At 45.1% G+C, this 20,035-nt stretch overlaps 1 protein-coding gene across 1 annotated transcript in view; it reads left to right on the forward strand.

Moving 5' to 3' along the window:
• Positions 1-20,035, forward strand: part of LOC126176175 (transcription factor Sox-10-like) — a 268,165-nt gene that overhangs the window by 35,167 nt on the left and 212,963 nt on the right. The gene's annotated exons all lie outside the window — the stretch shown is intronic.

Consider the following 20,035-nt stretch of genomic DNA (forward strand, 5'->3'; position numbering starts at 1 on the left):
AATAAACTAAAAGGACAGACATCACAGTGCGGCACACCGTTACTGGGATTATCACTGAAAGATCGATAAACAGAGAGCACCTAGTTCTGATGACTGCTCGGACTTCAACAACCGATCTTCAGATACGCTTATCTGTTGACATCTTTCATCACAGCTTTTTATTAAATTATTTAACGAAGTAAGCAGTCGGAAACATAACGATAATACCTCGCAGCATCTCTTCTAGCCCTGATAAAAAAAGAAAGAAAAGAAAACCCCGCGATCAGGCCCTGAAGACAACGCGATAATCGACTGATCACCTCAGCACTCATCATCGGATACGGTATGGAGAGGCATGTGATCAGCACACCGCACTCCCGGCCGTTGTCGTTTCGACTATGCATCCGCTACCTCTCAGTCAGGTAGCTTCTTAGTTGGCATCACGAGGCTAAGTGCATCTCGGTACAGTCCTCCCTGGTCCTGCTGGGAATGGAACACGGTCTCCAGCAAGAGGCTTTGTTGCTTAACCACTCAGCAATGGAGGCGGATTCTCGCCTTGGTCACTCCCTCAGTCGGCGCGGAAAAGAGTGTACAAATTTCTTCACGAATGCCATATGCAACGGAAGCCATTATTTGATGATTAGAGCCCGCAGAGATATCCGCTGTTACAAGAAGTCACAGGCATTTTCTGTTGAATTAAGATCGGAGGATTTAGCGTGCCAGTCGAAGTGCGATAGGTTGCCGCCGGCCGCTGTGGCCGAGCGGCTCTAGGCGCTTCAGTCCGGAACCGCGCTGCTGCTACGGTCGCAGGTTCTAATCCTGCCTCGCGCATGGATGTGTGTGGTGTCCTTCGTTTAGTTAGGTATAAGTAGTTCTAAGTTCTAAGGGACTGATGACATCAGATGTTAAGTCTCATAGTGCTTAGAGCCATTAGAACCATTTGATAGGTTGCCTGAGTGTTCGTCGACCAGGAACGTATGCTTGCAGCCCCATGAGCACCTGTCATCTTGGAAGGTAAGGGTGAAGTTGAAGAAAGGACAACATTACGTCACCGACAATCCACATATATTATAAAAATGGATGTAATTAGACATGTTCCACATATCCTAAACCAGTGGACCGATTTCAGCCAAACTTGGTACAGATATCACTTATCGCCGTAGGGGTTAAGATCCTCCTACCCATCGGAGGGGCGAAGGTCAAAAGGAAGGGTAGCCCACGACGTGCGAATACCAAGAATTTTCTCACTCAGTATTTGAGAACAAGTGCACTTAGTGAGTTGAAAAAAAAATTTACACATAATTACAATCCTTTACGAAACTTTTATCCACTGGCAACTCCACAAAATGATAAAAGGAGAACGTTTATCAGCTATTACATTTTCGCTGTTCATGTAGTAAAACTGTCTCATCAGTCATGTCGCTTTAATTTAATACTTCTTTACTTCTAACTGTATTAGCTGCACACTTTTCAGACAGTATTCACATATACGACTAAACGTATCTACAAAATTATACCATTGTGCGACTCATGGTTAAGGAGATATGAAGTCATAAAACCTGGGATGTGTGAAAAACTGCCCATCGTGAATGACATTTAAATTTATGACTCTTTTGCTACTAACTCTATTTGCAACACATTTTGCAGACAGTATTCATATATCCCGCTGATTGTACCTACAAAACTATATTATTGTACGCCATATAGTTCAGGAGATACGATGTCATAAACATTCAGATATTTGAAAACGAAACTGCAGGGTGAAATTCGCTAGAGATACAAGTGAAATTAGTGTACAAATATGTGCGAAATATATGAAAAATGTGCGTATGCAGGCAAAGCCGTGAATAAAAAACTCCTAAACCTGTGGATCGATTTCAGCCAAATTTGTTAGACGTGTTAATTACTATGTGGAAAGAAGTAATGTGGGGGTAAGAACCAGCAGAGTTCTATTGAGGGGAGAGAGATACCGTGGAGAGTGAACGGGGTGGGGGGGGGGAGCAAATAGGCAGAAAGACAGGGATGGAGAAGATGGACAGCTATAGGGGGCGGAGGAGATAGAGATTTGGGAGGAGGTGTACTGGGAACATTGCGGAGGAAGCAGACAGAGAGAGGGAGGGGGAAGAGGAAATTGACTAATAGATTTGGAATAAATGCGTACACAGGCAACGCCAGGTGCTCAGTTGGTGTTAATATAAACATCCTGGTTCATATAACCATGAAGTCTTTCGCAACGGATTTGTTGTATTAAATGTTCTCCTTGCAAATTTCCTGTTAATACTCAATGAAAATCCAATTTTTCGTGGATAATCACCGTTGTCATCGACAGGAAAGCAACTTTCGAAGAAGCAACGCCATCACACAGATATGAGAAATACATAAGTGCCCACTGCGTGCAGACAGTACATTGCCGACAACAAGAAAGTGTCACTTGCAGTGTCTCTCTTTGCATCACGACGTTCACTGAGATGGCAAAAATCATGAGATACCTTCTAATATCGTATCGGACGTCCTTCTGTCTAGCGTAGTGCAGCAACTGAACACAACACGGACTCAAGAAGTCGTTTTAACTTCCAGGCAGATAATAGCATACCAGAATTTCTTCTTTCAGTATTATCTCGCATTTGTTTAACGAGTGCCGTAAGTGCGTTGTTCATTGTCGCTGTACCAGTCATGTTACAGTCGTAGAACGACTGCGTTTCTATATTACATTCTTATCTGTTATATTACACCCACCACTTATGATTTTTTTAGTTTATGACAAAGCTGCCACCAAGTTTCCCCCACCTCTTACAATATAACATACCAACAAGCACTTCCGACGAGAATGGTTACTTTCCATCAGTGGTTCATACCTCTAATAACAGAAGACATGAAAGAAAAACAACAGTTGTAATGCTTCGCTGACGAAATCCAAGCGTTTTGACGCGTTGAGAGTGACCATCGATCTAGAGACACAGCAAATAATGCTAGAATTCGAAATTGTGTACAGGTTTGAAATTACCAGAAAATTTTTAAAAAATCAGAAAGCCACTTTTAGCATTTCAGGACCAGTTTTTTGTGTTTTACGCCTTCTATTTGTCGCAGTGCACATAAAGAAACACCACCTATCACAAAAGAGGTTCCACCATAATCAGAACGACTAGTAGTAAAGTACTTCCAAACCCATTTCATTCCATATCTACTCCGTTTTAGTTTCCTAAATGAATTTCTCCTCCTATTTACAAAACTCGCCCCTAGAAATCACAACTGTTTTGAGGATATTAATCCAAAATGGTCATCAGTGCCTCATATTTACACTTTCATCAGCTTAATGAACGTTACTTACCAAGACTTCTTCCTATCTCCTTCTTTTTCCCGCACGGCGCAGGGTCGGCATGGTTATTAACGCATTTGGCTTGGTTAGTTTAGGGGATGTAATTTATTACCTCAATTAGACTTCGCCAAGGCAGTCACTTTCATTAAACATCACCTCCAACTCTGCTTTGAAGCCTCTGCTTATCGGACACATGTGTGCTCACTGCACCACAATACTCCCCGAGACAACAGAAATGTTCGGGAGAATTCCACATCCACGCACAGGAAAGCACTTGCGAACTCTTTCAGCGCTTACTTTTTTCACAGAACAACTTTACTGATCACTAAGGATCCCTCATCCCGAACTGATATACTTAACTCCTTACAACTTCACATCCACCTCGCAGGGCCTCCTACACCCTAGATAGCCACCGGTCGATTCCTAATTTCCACGAGTTCCAAACCCCTAAATGAATTTTTTGTTTTAACATTTAGCACTTTCAGCCAGTCAACTTCAGAAGCAGAAATGCAGTCAGTCCCTACTGCCAGTGGAAGGGGCTGCTTCTTACCAGGACACTTCAAAAGTTTCTCCTTAACAGACTTGGAACATAGCTAAAGTCATTAGAAAATCACTAGCCCTTTAGCCCGACCGTTAACAGGAGCGGATCCAAGGCTGGGGGGGGGGGGGGGGGGGAGGGGGGGGTGACATGGAGGTCATGACGCAAAAAAAAAAAAAAATCTACGAAAACGTTTATATTTTCAGGTATTTAATTTTCCAAAGTTTTTAACTAACTTTCAAAGAATAAAGCTGTAAGAAGACTAAGAAATCCGAAAATGAGAGGAAATTGGAGGCTGCGTGTGAACATAGGATACTTCTCGGTCGCTCGCATGAAGGCGTTCCGACATGTAGAGAACGCTGCAGCCAGGACAGGCAGTCATCGACAGGCTGACCCTACCTGCTATCAGCAACAAATCCGACACGGCTTTTGGATGCACATTATTACTGGACAGTTTTCTCAAAACTGCTCGGTAACATAACTAATAAACGACTATTCAAATTAGACCTCCAAGTCAATTCAAGTTACCAGGGACGCATGAATGTATGCACGAAACTGAAACACTCACCAGTGATTACGAACATAATGAGAACTTTTTCAGTTCGTTTTTGTACGGTAGTGAAGGCTACGTGCAATTTTTCGGTGAGCTGAGTCCGCTGGTAGACTGTGAGAACGCGAGGGTGATAGGGGTGGAATAGTAAACAGGTCATAAAACTGTTTTTCGCTGACATAGAAGGGAGCAGGAGGCCGAACTCAGCAAATTGTAAACTTGCATTGTGAAAAGTAGCGAAAAGAACGCTTTCTACAAGGATAGGGATCTTTTAGAGGATGGGGAAACATGAAACAGTCAGAGCGAGAGGTACCTGCTCGACTCAGAGGAAGTCAGCAGTAATTGACGCTTAAGTTTTGTGAGGAAACCCAAGACTGGCGCACCAAAATTATTTTTGTAGCGGAGATGAACACTCTCGTGTGTCTACTTGCGGCCGTTATTATTGACCGAAACGTGGAACTAACCTCAAACTAGGAAAGAATTTGCGCTTTCTGCCCCTCACTAACAGAGGAATATGAGTAACTGGTTAATAATAGTAGAATCCTTAAGAGACAGGAGATTTTTGGTACTTTTATGAATTTTTGATTTGGCGGAACTCGGAAGGCACCAGCATTGGCTAGAGAGAATCCAGTGCTGGAAGAACCAACAAGATTTTTAGAAAGCGAGTATATGGGGACATCATCGTAATGCAGCAGGGAGGACACGTCTTCATCTGTGATTCCAGCAGATAAGGCTTTAGCTGATGGTTATTTTGAGACGCAGTCTCAGAGCCGATCACAGATGCTGGGTCTGAACTTTTAACTTTCAATTAGCACTGAAATCATTCTCTGCATTTCAGTTTTTGAATGATGATAAGCACGAGCAGCGTTTGCACATGAGATGATGAGGCGACGTGGAGTCATTTCTTTGAGTTAGTCTTGCTTTTTTCAGTTAATTCACTCACTCAGCTACTAGCACTCAACAAGCGTTTAAGTATGGGAACTGGTGCTCATGTGTACTTTTTCTAGGTATTTCCTTCACTCTGTTTGCTAATTCAGCAATCATTGACAGTTTATGTCATTTCCTTTCCAATTCCACCTACTTGTGCCACGGTATTATCGTATATGTTTAATAATCCATTTGAACCATTGTACACTTAATAATTACCTTTATTATCTATTGAATGTTTTGAGTCAAGTCCATGCGTTTTAGCAGTAAACAGGAAACTATTGTGACCTTTAGTTTCATTCCACAGTTCTATTAAATCGTTTCTCATTATATCTATGCAAGCTATGGTACTCATAGCATATGTTTAATTGAGCCACCCTTGTTCAACTTTAGATGTTCAATAGTATCCGCTGCATTACTTCCACCTAAGATGATGTTATGGGGAGGAGTCATCTCAGTATGTTGCTGACTGGGCTCAGATATTGATGACATGACAAGAGTAAGCTTAAAGCTCAACCGCTGTCGCAGAACGGGTAGAAACAGCAAAGTGCAGGAAGATGAGTATGAAAAGACAGAAACAGAAAGTTCTTCCTGTATGAAAAATATAATATGCAGACGGACTTCCCAAACATTGTGAAAAAGTGCAAAACACACAATTTCCCTCATTTACAGGGTAGCATAACCAAAGTCTCAGACTGTTCACAGTCGTAGTACAAAGTGAAATAGTAATGATGGTGACTGCACAGTACGATTTCATATCATAACATTGGAGTTGTTCGGGTCTGTACTGCTGTTATAGTCGTCAAATCAGTTGCACAAGACATCTACTCAAATTTCCCAATGAATGCACTCAGGTGCTGTGTTTCTCTGAATCACAATTTCTTTGAAGTTATGACAAAATGATATGCTATGCGCTGATTTAAACAACTTATATTAACACTTTATACTTTTTACTGAATTAAATAATTTCTAATTATTATTATGTTAAAACACTTTGTATATTTCATTGTCATAATTATCAATGTTGTAGGATTATTTCTCATGTTAAAAGGGTCCACGACATTGGCACGGGCAGGGGGAGACAGAAACTGTGGCGTACGCCCCGTACCCCTTCCCCCTCCCACCTGAAAACCAAATTCTGGATCCACGCGTTCCTAGTAGTCCACCATAAGCTATTTAGAATTGTGAAAGCCATCATTCCCTTAGGTAACAGAAATTGCTTCTGACATCTACAATAGCCAAAAGGACGGGTCCACAGGAGGGGGTCAGGAATGATACATTAGCGGGAGAACGCTTACGGGGCCCACGAGAAATACGAGTCCCGCAACGAACTTGTGACGTCACTCTAGTTGACTCCGAGGCCTACTAGAAAGACAGGCCGCGGCGCGTACGTCACGAAGGTAGTCCTGCGCTCGCTCGCCCGCTCAAATCAGCAGACAAACTACGTTTCTACACCTGTTGACTCGTAACTAGGCGTGTCCGTACAAACAAAAACTGAATCTTCTACTGTAATTCGCTATTATTGAATCTTACTGTTATTAGTCCTATAATGATGGGAAGTGCATGGGCCTACTTATAATTTGTTACGGCTGTGTTAGCGTACGATAAAATAAAATCATGCTAAAATGATTATCAGTTGCATAAGGCACCACTTCCAGCATGTAATGAGTACAGTTAAGCAGAAGAGACTATATGCTATAAACAAGCCGTTATACCATTTATATCGAGTATTGATCTTGAATTAAATTTTGCTGTAGTACTGTTAATCAGTGAGACTTCATAATAGCAGATTCCAGTGGAAGATGCAATTCTTGTTAGTACTTACACGCCCAGCTGCGAGTTAACGGGTTTAGAAACGCATTTTGTCAGCTGAGCTAAGTGAGCGAGCGATTTCAAGACTACCTTCGTGATGTACGCGCCGCGGCCTGTCTTTATCGTAGGCCTCGAGTCGACTCGTGCGCCGAAGTTGGCGAAGCTCGGCTCCATGCAGCACCCACTGGAAATCAATATGCAATTGGACGCTACGGTCGCAGGTTCGAATCCTGCCTCGGGCATGGATGTGTGTGATGTCCTTAGGTTAGTTAGTTTTAAGGAGTTCTAAGTTCTAGGGGACTTATGACCACAGATGTTGAGTCCCATAGTGCTCAGAGCCATTTTTTTTTGCAATTGGACGCGTACCAACTAAAGGTCGTAACTTTGTCATGTGCTGTCGAGAGCCTGCATGCATTTAGACGGGCAGTCAAGAATTATTAAACTAGTATGAAATATTTACTCGCTTCCCGCCGGAGACGGCTGCTGGCACTGATAAGGCCTGCAGTGTCACTACTGTGACGTACGCACCACGGCCTGTCATTCTCGAGGGCCTCGGATCGCTTACTACTGGCAAATGAGACATTTGGTATAGGAGGCGTGGCGCAGGAATGGGCACTAGAGTAGAAGTGTAAGCGTTGACAATGACAAGAATTTGGATGAAAAGACAGGAAGAAACTTAGGATGGTAAAAAAAAAAAATAAAGGATCTTAACATTTCAAATAAAATAAGTGGATACAAGTATTAACCATGACGGAAAAATATTTATCATACGTCATACTTTACGATAATTTTAGGAGCATCATTGTGTGCTGGAGTAAATGAGAGACGAAAGATTTTCGAGCAGAGTAGAATCTGAAGAGAGACAAGTGGACATCAGGCGCGACGCCAGATGTGAGCGCAGCCCGCTGCCGGGGGTTAACAACCCCGACACCCCGGCTGATGGCACCAGCCCGTCTCCGTCGCCTCGCGACGCTGTCTTCCTTTTTCCGTTCGTCCCCCGCGTCTCCGGACAGCCGATAACGCAGCGCGACGGCGTCCTTTGGCCGTGGCAGCGGCTGCTATCAGTGGGAAGGGAAGGGAAGGGAAGGGAAGGACGATAGCTGGGCCTCCGCGGAGCATCCAGCTTCATGAATGGGCGGCTGAATGGAAGCCGTACGCCGCGGCCTCAAAAACACTGGCCCGATAAGCCAGGCCGGCCCCGGCCGAGGCTGCCTGGCGCAAGCGTTCTGCTCTGCGCGGACACCACTCACCAGGCGACGGTGTCACTCGATACATGAGAATCGCATTTTCCACAATAATTACGCGCATTACAATAATCAGTAATCTACATATACTTTCACATACTCATTCCGTCTGGGCATGGTACGTACATGGTAGCACAGTTTCGGGTGCTCTTAACTTTCGAATTACACCCGTTCTGAGTACTAAACCCGTTCCATTCCATCTCATTTTATACATTCTAAATCACCATAATCGTGAATTCAGTTTAAATATTTCTCAAAAAAATTAGTACTTATTTTTTATCTGTGCAAAAAATGAAGGACTAAAGTCTTTTACGTTTGCTAGTATATCAACCGTCACCACTCCTGTCTTAATGTAAGACTTAGTGCCACACACCAAACTAACGCTCATAGTTCCCAGTCAACTGCTAGCTATAAATTAGTCTGCTCGCAATACTATATCAAAGTTATATTAACCGAGAGAGGTGGGGTGATGGTGAGATACTGGACACGCACTAGAGACGACCGCGCATGGAATCTCTGTCGGTGAGGTACCTAAATCGTTTAAGGTAAATGAGGGATGATTCCTTTGAAAGGACACGACCAAATTCTTTCCCCATCCTACCCCAATCCCATCCTGGAATTAGTCGCCAACGAACTGGTCATCGACGGGACGTTAAATCCTTATCTTCCTTCTTTTGAACTTATATCAGTAACTGTAGGATATTTCCAAACGACAGTCTCGTGTTAGAACGAGGAGACAGACGTACTACAACTATATATACATTTTCTCCCATTTTTCGTTCTCAGCGCAAGGGGCGCAGTGGGCTATAACAGAACTGTTTCTTCTTTTGAGACAAATTCAACTCAACTGAGATCCCCGAATCACGGGAAGTTTCGATGCGGATTTGCCTGTTATGGAAGGGAGTACCATGCCTGTTGCACCTGCTCAGTCAATATAAGGACGGTTAATGCTGTCTGTGGATTACCCTGCAGTTATCTTCCCATGATGTCCCATACTTGCTCGATTGGAAAAAGATCTGGTGATCGAGCAGTCCGAGGCAGCGCTTCGACATTCTGTAGAGCATGTTGGATTACAACAGCGGCGAGCGCTATCCTGCTGGAAAACGCCCCCTGGAATGGTATTCCTGAATGGCAGCACAAAAGATCTAATCACTAGAATGACGTACAAATTTTCTGTCAGGGTGCGTGGTATAACCACGAGAGTGTTCTTGCTCTCATACTAAATCGCGCCCCAGACCGTAATTCCAGATGCAGGTGTCTCTAGGCTGCAGACAGATTGGTTGCAGACGCTCAACTGGCCTCCTTCTAACCATCACATAACCATCACTGGCACCGAGGCAGAAACGGCTTTTATCAGAGAACACGCTAAACTTCCACTTCGCCCCTCCAATGAGTTCTCTCTGACATCACTGAAGTCGGAAATGCCGAGGGTTTGGGGTCAGTGGAGCGCACCCTACAGGACGTCTGTCTCGGAGCTGTCCTTGAAGTAACCGATTTGTAACAAAAAATGGTTCAAATGGCTCTGAGCACGATGGGACTTAACATGTGAGGTCATCAGTCCCCTAGAACTGAGAACTACTTAAACCTAACTAACCTAAGGACATCACATCCATGCCCGAGGCAGGATTCGAACCTGCGACCGTACCAGTCGCGCGGTTCCGGATTGAAGCGCCTAGAACCGCTCGGCCACAGCGGCCGGCCAATTTGTAACAGTTCGTCGTGTCACTTTGGTGCCAATTGCTGCACATATTGCTCTCGCAGACGCAGTACAATTTGCCACACCGACGGTCCGAACACGACGGTTTTCCCTCTCTGTAGTGCCACGTGGTCGCCTGAAGCCCTGTCATCTTGCAACCGTACCTGCTCTGATCATCGCTGCCACGTATCATGTACAGACGACATATTTCCGCCAAGTCTTCCTAAGTTATTGCGGGAGGAATATCCAGATTCTCGTAGCCCTAGTACACAACCTCATTCAAAGTCAGTGATCTGTTGATAATGGAAACAATCCTGTTGGAGGACCATCAGCAACTGAGCATTATACCAGAGGCTGAAGATACCGCTTCAGTTTTAAAGTTCTTCACCGCCCAACAGAACACCATAAAGAGCAACGAAGGCTCATCTATGCAGAGTTGATTATGCGCTACGATGCTGATCGTGCCAATTTCTAGTGAAGCATCATCATAGGTAACGAAACATGGATTAATCACTTCGAACCGGAAACAAAACGGCAATCCATGGAGTAGCTCCATACCACCTCTCCTCTGAAGAAGTTCAGACCCGTACCCTTAGCCGGTAAAGCGATCACGATGGTCTTCTGGGACTCTAAGCCGGTTATTCTGTTTCATGTCACCCCTCATGGTACAGAAACCAATTCTGAAATGTATTGTGCTACATTCAGGTAATTGAAGAAACGACTCAGTGCGTTCGGTGACACAAAAATACAAACGAATTTTTCATTCTCCATGGTAACGCAAGGCCTTACACAATTCTGCGCACCCGGGAAGAGCTCAGAAAACTTCATTCGACTGTTTTTCCTCATCCACCCTACAGTTTGGACCTCGCACCTTCTGACTTCCTTCAGTACGTGAATGTTGGGAAAGTTAATGATGTAGCAAGACATTGGTTCCGATGTCGACCAGTAGAATGATATCATGCGGGCATACAGGCCTCCTTGTAAGGTGGTGTAAGGTCATCGCATTAAACGGAGATCAAAAACAGGGTTTTATAGTCAAAAGAATGGGGAACAATATGGTGTGTTGGAATCAAGAATGAAACCGACTTGCTTTCAAGAAAAAATGTATACGTATTGAACGCCGCTCGTCAAACAGGTCAAGCACAAAATATTATCGTTTCTAAAATATTGCAGGATTGTCGCCACATGTAAACAGAAAATAATTCAAAAATGGTCATATGTCATTGAGACTGGGAGCCCACACCTGATGAAGTTCGGCCGTCCAGTGCAAGTCTTTTCAGTTGAAGCCTTGGGCGAATGCGTGTCGATAATGATGAAGTGATAATGATTACACAACATCCAGTCCCAGGCCGGAATCGAACCCTGGCGTGCTGTTTGGTAGTCAGACGCGCTGACCCTTCAGCTAAGGAGGTGGACAGAAAATAATGAAACCACCTGTTAGAAGCTGGCATTGTACAGTGCGCTGGTAAGTCCCCATACCTTCAGGTCAAAACAATATTTAATGTATTAGGGTACTCTCATACTAAAACTACGCAAAAGGAGGACTTCTATGGAAATGGAAATGAGCGTTTGGCGTCATTGGCCGGGAAGCCCCTTGCGGAGCAGGTCTGGTCGCAGGGGTGCAAGTCTTACGAGTATTACATTCGACGCCACGTTGGGTGACCTGCGCGCCGGATCGGGATGAAATGATGATGAAGACACCATAAGACCCAGTCCATGAGCGGGGAAAACTCCCCGACCCAGCTGGGAATCGAACCCGGGCCCGTAGGACGGCAATCCGTCACGCTGACCTCTCAGCTATCGGGGCGGACGGTGGAATTCTATGAGTACCTTCGTGCCTCACATAGAGATTTATGCCTCTCCAATCCTCCTTTACACCCCGTCACCCTCGAGTTTATGCTTCGAATGGCTTCCTCAACACTTTTGAGCACAGTGCGCCACACGGGGCTTGATATTCAACATAATGAGTTGTCTGGCGATGCAAAGTCCACTTCTGCGGTGATCATTTCAAGGGGGCCGGAAATGTTGAAGCACGTCCATTCCAGCAGCCTGAAATTGTTCGCCAAGGAACTCAGGCTCCTGAATATTTGTAAACAAACATGATTCATTATTCCCTTGTCTTCGAGATGAGGTATTAACGACGTTTGCAACATTTTCTAATAAGAATTTCGATTCGTGTATTCTTTACAAAAATATGGTTCGGGAAGGTATCCGAATAGCATCATAGTCCTTATCATAACGTGAGACTTGTTCGTTTCCAACGCTTACGTGCAATGGAGATTATCCTTAGACCAGAAAACCACACTCGTTCCGTTTTAATTCTTCAAAAAATACCTTGAGCAAGACATAGTACTTCGAAACTGTGCCAGAGAAGCAAGGTAGATTGAACCTTCGACGCTCCATGTAGTTGCCAGTTAATTCATCCACAAACATCTTTACCAATCCTTTCATTCTCAATTCTTTTAATATGGTCACGCATTGTTTATTGCGTTGTTTGAAGTTCTCTTGCAGTACTATTCTGCCAGCGGGATTTGTTGGAGGTTGCTCAAATGAGCGAAGGCGACAAGTTCGAGGGAGTACTGGGACTTCTTGAATTTGGATTTCAGTGCATACTGGAATAGTTCCCGATGAACACGTTAGCAGTTTGTCAAATGACGCTTCAACCACTCCGATACACTCCACTTTACTTTTAACAGTTCCTGGCTTGTAGAGCACAGTCTTCAGAGGACTGATCATCCGATCTGCGTTTTTAATTGTGTTAGTTTCTCCACTTTCAGTTGAGTCTAACCCGATAGACAAGCTCTACTTGGAATGTGCCCGTAGCTGTCTGCTAGAGAAGAGACGGCGCCTGTTGGAATTTCTGTGAAATTTTTAAGGGCTCGTCGGCGAGAGGTGCTCGAGTTTTTCTGCACCACGTAGATAATAAGTTCGTCTTCATTAATTCGGAAGATTCACAACCCACCCTGAATTTTGTGACCGGCGTGTAAAAGGCTCACTTACGAGTTGTGGACTTTCCAACGATGCCAGGAATATCCTAGTACCTTGGAAATTATAGTGGGATAATATCTGTTAGGGGATAGCATTTAGCAGAGAAGAATTATATGCAGGACAGAGGTGATGACAACTGAGACATGGCTGATTGATTAAACGGCTCCAATGTTTAAACAGCTCCGAGAGTTGCTTGGAATTCGTGAAATCGGAGAGTTGGTCTGCGGCACGAGCACGGGCTTGGAGTCCTGACCACTTATTTCCCTGTTTAAGTGGGCCGACATTGCTTCTCAGTACGCGAGTACGTGCTGAGTAGGCTGTGGTATGGTATTGGATCGTAGCGCTACTATGTGGAAGAAGGAAGAGACTAACATTTAAAGTGGACAGACTGCAATGTTTCAGTGTTTCGAGTTTGGTATGAGTCTAGGCAACATATCATTTCATGGACACAGCTGTGTACTCGCCCTGTAGCTACTGTATACGGGAGAGCCGGTTTCCAGTATTCAGGGGGAAGGAGGCTTTCTCCAGCCTGGGAATGATGGATAGTCTTTCCCTAATCCTCCGAAATGGGTTATCGTAGAGACCCGCGAGGTGGGTGAAAGGAGGTGGGGAGAGAGTGTTCTCAGGATGTCAGATATTTCCTGTCAGATGTTGGAAAAGCTGTTTTGAAAAGCGCTGACGGGAAGCAGAATTTCTCATTTTATGGCAGGACTTATATTACACCTATATTTAGTTGTTTATACGTGTAAATCTATTATTAATAGACTCGAGGCGTTGTCCGCCGCTCGTGGTCTCGCGGTAGCGTTCTCGCTTCCCGAGCACGGGGTCCCGGGTTCGATTCCCGGCGGGGTCAGGGATTTTCACCTGCCTCGAGATGACTGGGTGTTTGTGTTGTCCTCATCATTTCATCATCAACCAGGAAAGTGGCGCAATTGGACTGAGCAAAGATTGGGTAATTGTACGGGCGCTGATAACCACGCTGTTGAACGCCCCACAAACCAAACATCATCATCAGACTCGAGGCGTCGTAAGCGGATGTCAGGCACCAGCAGGTGCTTCTACTTCACCAAGTCATGACAGAAAGACTCAGTCAGTACTGGAAACTGCCCGCATCTCGTGGTCGTGCGGTAGCGTTCTCGCTTCCCACGCCCGGGTTCCCGGGTTCGATTCCCGGTGGGGTCAGGGATTTTCTCTGCCTCGTGATGGCTGGGTGTTGTGTGCTGTCCTTAGGTTAGTTAGGTTTAAGTAGTTCTAAGTTCTAGGGGACTTATGACCACAGCAGTTGAGTCCCATAGTGCTCAGAGCCATTTTTTTAGTACTGGAAACTCTGCTGCTGGATCTTTTGCTCCGCAATACGAACAAAAAATAATAATCTCGAAAGACAAGCAGTCAAAGGTAATTTATTTATAAGATATATACACTGACGGAAAAAAATCTCAACACCAGGGAGACAAACGAAAGTTGGAAGGTGTGTTTATACATCTGAAAGATGAAGTCTATTCAAATTTCATGCCAGTCGCATAAGAATGGCGCTAGTAGCGCCACTATGAGAATGCAAAAAGGTTTGTTTTAAATACGCTCTGTAACGATCGTGGGCGTTAGTTACATTTGAGACTGGTCGCAGTGATTTGATGTTGGTCAAGCCATTATTAACAGTTCTAGAGGTTGAAAATACCGATTCACTTGTAAAGTTCTTTTATTGTCATACGACCGGTTTCGGGTTCTTATACGTCCATCTCCACGTGTCGTAACTTGGTGCTGTGACCCCCGAGCGCCGCGGTTGACGTATACAAGGTGCGGTACGCTTCAACCGTGGCGCTCGGGGGTCACAGCACCAAGTTACGACACGTGGAGATGGGCGTATAAGAGCCCGAACCGAATGGTGTTCTGTTAGGCGGCGAAGAACCCAGCGTGCACGTCTTTGATCATCCCAACTAGAGGACGAGTGTGTGATCAGTATCGTCTAGATGAGCAGTAAGATGTTTGATTGTGGTCCGCAGCTTGTGGTCGCGTTGTCGCTTCCCGAGCGCGGGGTCAGGGATTTTCACCTGCCTCGAGATGACTGGGCGTTTGTGTTGTCCTCATTATTTCATCTTCATTCATACACGTGGCAAGACTGGACTGAGCAAAGGTTGGGAATTCTTACGGGCGCTGATAACCGCGCAGTTGAGCGCCCCACAAACCAAACATCATCATCAGATGTTTGATTGTGACCTGTCTATCACCTCTAAAGAGTGTGTCCGCACATTCCAGTATTGCAGGAGACACAGCTGTGTGCGGCTGGGTGGCACGCGGTAGATCGAACAGCTTTGCACGACCCTGTTGCAGTGATGACAGACGCCTCATCCAATGACGCGCCCTACTTTTGTTCACTGCCTAGACAGACCGCGCGGTGTAGCCGTGCGGTCTAGGGCGCCTTGCCACGGTTCGCTCGGCTATCCCCGTCGAAGGTTCGAGTCCTCCCTCGGGGATGGGTGTGTGTGTGTGTGTGTGTTGTCCTTAGCGTAAGTTAGTTTAAGTAGTGTCTAAGCCTAAGGAGCGATGACCTTAGCAGTTCGGCCCCATTAGGAACTTACCACAAATCTCCAAATTTTCTCCGTACACATTCTACAAGTGCCTATGCGTATCTGCTGTGCTGTGATTTTCCGCGAAAAGAAACTGTCTACTAGGTTAAAATGGTTCAAATGGCTCTGAGCACTATGGGACTTAACTGCTGAGGTCATCAGTGCCCTAGAACTTAGAACTACTTAAACATAACTAACCTAAGGACATCACACACATCCATGCCCGAGGCAGGATTCGAACCTGCGACCGTAGCGGTCTCGCGGGTCCAGAGTGTAGCACCTAGAACCGCTCGGCCACTCCAGCCGGCTATCTACTAAGAGCGCACCTCCGTTAGAGACACCATATTGACGTCTACGTATAGCGCCGCCAGCAATCGGAACTTTATGAAGCTATATGGGCTGAAGCGGTAATATTTCACGATGCACTTTCTTGAACAACTCTGATTTAACGGATTTATGAAACCTGAAGCTCTCTCAGAAAAATCAGCGCGTCCCTTACAGCCATTGCAACTGTTGCTCTGTGACATCAACACATCTCACATTAAGACAGCCATAATATACACAAAAGCTGCATCCGCATAACATACTGTAACTTACGACTACATGTGACGACTCTACTAATAGTCTGCGTACTGCGGAGAAAGTGGCGGGCATTAGGAGAGAGCCGAGTTGCGGTGCTCATTACTGCTCTTACCAAACAATCAGAGAGGAGAAGCGGCTGAGTGCTAAGGCAAATATTTGTGGCTGCTCTCGAGCGGCCACTAAGCCAGTGTTTACGATAACAAAACACTCTGGGCGCGGCCGCTATCGCCGCAGCAGCGGCAGCAGCAGCCGCCACACCCGACGCCTGCGCAGCAGCGAGCCCGGCGTGTCTCCATGCCACCTGTGGCCACCACAACCTGAACTCACTACCTGCGACTCACCAGTCCAAACAGCCCCTTTTGCAAGAACGGGTCTTTAGCTATGTTCGGTGTATGTCATACTTATCCCTATAGAAACGTTCCTACCGCCCGCCATCGGAGCTCCCACTCGCAGCCGCGTCCAAAATGTACACACCTCTCGGGCTCGATGCACACGAGGAACGATCTGGTTGATGGTATTGACAGCGGCCTTAGACTGTTTGCCGATGATGCTGTAGTCTACAGGAAAGTAGTATCACAAGAAAGTTGTGAACAAATCAATGAGGATTTGCAGAAAATAAATGCGTGGTGTAATGACTGGCAGTTATCTCTTAATATTAGTAAGTGTAACCTACTGCGTATAACAAGGCGCCGATCGGGATTAGCCGAGCGGTCTCAGGCGCTGGAGTTATGGACTGTGCGGTTGGTCCCGGCGGAGGTTCGAGTCCTCCCTAGGGCATGGGTGTGTGTGTTTGTCCTTAGGATAATTTAGATTAAGTAGTGCGTAAGCTTAGGGACTAATGACCTTAGCAGGTAAGTCCCATAAGATTTCACACACATTTGAACATTTTGAACATAACAAGGCGAAAATCCCCATTAATGTACGAGTACAAAATAAATGATCAGTTTTTGGAAGCGGTAACATCAGTCAAGTATCTGGGTGTGACTATTCGAAATGATCTCAAATGGAATGATCAGATTACACAAGTAACGGGTAAGACGAACTCTAGAGTGCGGTTTATTGGTAGAATCCTGAATCGATGCAGTCCTTCAACAAACAAAATAGGTCACAATACGTTAGTTCGTCCAGTCTTAGAGTACTGTTCGTCTGTATGGGACCCTTACCAGTTGGGTCTGATTCAAGAAATTGAGAAGGTCCAAAGAAGAGCGGCAAGATTCGTGACTGGTACATTTAGCCATCGCGAGAGCGTTACAAATTTCATAGAAAGTTTGAAGAGGGACACACTTGCATATAGACGACGCGCTAAACAGAAGTGGCTGCCCCCTAAATTCCGAAATCCAATCTTCACCGAGGATGTAGAGCATTATTACCACCAACTTTCAAATCGCGTAATGATCATCATTCAAAGACAAGGAAAATAAGAGCTCGTACTGAAGCGTTCAGACAATCGTTTTTCTCTCGTGTGGTCCGCGAGTGGAACAGAGGGGCGAAATACGACTTTGGCGCGAATTGTGCCCTCCGCCACACACCGCTTGGTGGCTAGCGGAGTATATATGTAGATCTAGAACAGTCGCGTCTGCTCGCGACGATGTGATATGTCAGAAATATTTGTAGTACACACACGCCGAATAGCAGCGATAATCGCGCAGTAGTATGAGACTGGAAGGCAATCGGTATGTACGTTGAGACAAGAAAGTAGGTAGTGTTTGCTTTTTTCATGTATGAATCAATTAAGAAATACAACATCGCTCTTGGACTCATCATGTGTTAGTTCATCGGAAGTCAGGAAGGTGTCCATGATACGTCTGTAGATTTAAGAGGGGATGTATTATACCCTTGAAACCATACGACTTTCATCCTAATGGTATTCCTTGCGAGATGTGACCCATCTTTCAGAGCATTTCTTCGCCTCTTCAATAAAAAATTCCACAGGAAAACCGGCTGCATGCTGGTCAAGCTGATGAGAGCTGTTGCCAGAGTTGCGAATACCTCTCCTGCGTCCTCGCAGCTTCACTGAAGTAAAGTACGTGGCTCCATTGTTTCATGTATTGCTAAAACGCGCGAGGAAATGTCGCTGCAAGTCCTCGATACTAAATTACTTAGCTACATGTCCACCCCGGTAGCAGCGGCATCAACGTGGCGAATTGGTAACCGAAAGGGCTCGTGTTCGATTCCGGCCGGCTCCGAAATTTTCTCTGCTCTGGGACTGGACGTTGTGTCGCCCTTATCTGCGCACCGACCTAACTGGAACGAATATCGCTTGCATGGCATCATATGACAAGTCTAAGCCTATGTTAACTGCGTACCAGGGCACGCCTTGCCCCCACTGAATGTTCTGAATTGTCGAAATACTCTGTTGTATCTTGCACTGCTGAGTTGGCTTTATGGACAAGTCCCAAAAGTTAATTTTAAAAAATCATACCCAGTGGTATGCGGTGCCTGAGATAAATTACAGTGTACAGTGTTCCACACGTTTACTTGGAAACATTTAGTGGCGGATCTTTATTAATCATCTCCATTGTAACAGTATTAAACCAGTGAAACTTCGTGGCAGTTTTAAAGGGTGTGCGGAATTGGGACTCTAACTTTTCCTTTCCAAGCACGACTCAGTACCCGCCCTTGCAGGGTTACTTCCGCCAGTACCTCAGTTCCCACCCACCAAACTTTATTCTGGAATAGTAAATCAAGACGCCAGCCTCGCTTCGACCCGAAAGCCAGGGTTTAACTTATCATTACTCCTCAGCCCACAATTAAATCTTCATAGCCAACCAACTAAGTTTAGAAAATTTTCGAGATCTGATGATTGTATCGAAAAACCTCTCACAGATGAAACATCGCCTCTAGCAGGCCTAGCATCTTCATGGAAACACATCTAATGTATTGGCTTCAATTAAACCTCACCAAGTCCGTTCTTTCATCAAGCCCAACATTCCAGTTAGCCTCTTGCTCCGCGTTGTGATCTAAGGCCTCTGCTTAACGAACATGTGCACGCTCGCATGCTTGCCCAGAAATCCGGAAGAGAGTATGCCGAATTCCACGCCCTGCTACAGGAACACACTTTGGAATGCTCGTAGGCGTAACATAATCTCGTTCAGCACAAAGGAAACGTAACCTGGTTCTACACAAAGGTTCACTAACTTCCCATTCCACTATGAGAAATTTTATCATTTTTATGTCTTAACAGACAAATTATGTATAATTCACAATCTAATTCTAGAAACGAAACAAATATCAATGCTATGGATGGAAGCCCAAAGGTGATCCAGATTTCATCTTGGCGAAATGTCATGGTCATTTTCTACAAGTATGCAAGAGAGATTCTTCTTACTTTTTACTTTGCACAAGGTACAATAATAACTAGCTAACACTAAGCATGCTGTAAATATCGAACCTACCATTGTCCCACGATATCCTCAAAATTGTGGACTTAAACCACTCATTGAAACCCAACATTCGTCAAATATACGCCGTGACGAGGATTATACTTATTCTCATGATAGAATATTTGTTTGCTTCACCAACTCACAAGCAAGTTTTAGCATTCCGACCTAACCTAGACTTCGTAGCCTCTCTACGCTATAGATTAGTATGTAAACACAACTAAGATTTCGTATTCACTCCCAAGCGAACTGTCAGTTGCCAGTCAACCGTAAGCTCAAAAATGGCTCTGAGTACTATGGGACTCAACTGCGGAGGTCATTAGTCCCCTAGAACTTAGAACTAGTTAAACCTAACTAACCTAAGGACATCACAAACATCCATGCGCGAGGCAGGATTCGAACCTGCGATCGTAGCGGTCTTGCGGTTCCAGACTGCAGCGCCTTTAACCGCACGGCCAC

This window comes from Schistocerca cancellata, chromosome 3, assembly GCF_023864275.1.
Source record: "Schistocerca cancellata isolate TAMUIC-IGC-003103 chromosome 3, iqSchCanc2.1, whole genome shotgun sequence".
Classification (NCBI taxonomy): domain Eukaryota; kingdom Metazoa; phylum Arthropoda; class Insecta; order Orthoptera; family Acrididae; genus Schistocerca; species Schistocerca cancellata.